This window comes from Penaeus monodon, chromosome 24 (assembly GCF_015228065.2).
Source record: "Penaeus monodon isolate SGIC_2016 chromosome 24, NSTDA_Pmon_1, whole genome shotgun sequence".
Lineage (NCBI taxonomy): Eukaryota > Metazoa > Arthropoda > Malacostraca > Decapoda > Penaeidae > Penaeus > Penaeus monodon.
This window is the reverse complement of record NC_051409.1, coordinates 36,997,005-36,997,216: the sequence shown is the minus strand read 5'-3', so window position 1 is coordinate 36,997,216 and position 212 is coordinate 36,997,005.

Below are 212 nucleotides of genomic sequence, written 5' to 3'. Positions count from 1 at the left end.
TAAACATACTGTAATGACACGATAAAGATACTAATAAATTAATCGAGGAGAGTGACAGCAGCGGGACTCGAACTTCTTACATCAAATGAAGATAAACTCTGGAGGTAAATTGTTGTAATCAGAATGAAGAGTTAACTGCAACGTACAACGTAAATATTTTATTAAAGGATAAACAACATGGTTCATATATATACATATGCACACACACACAC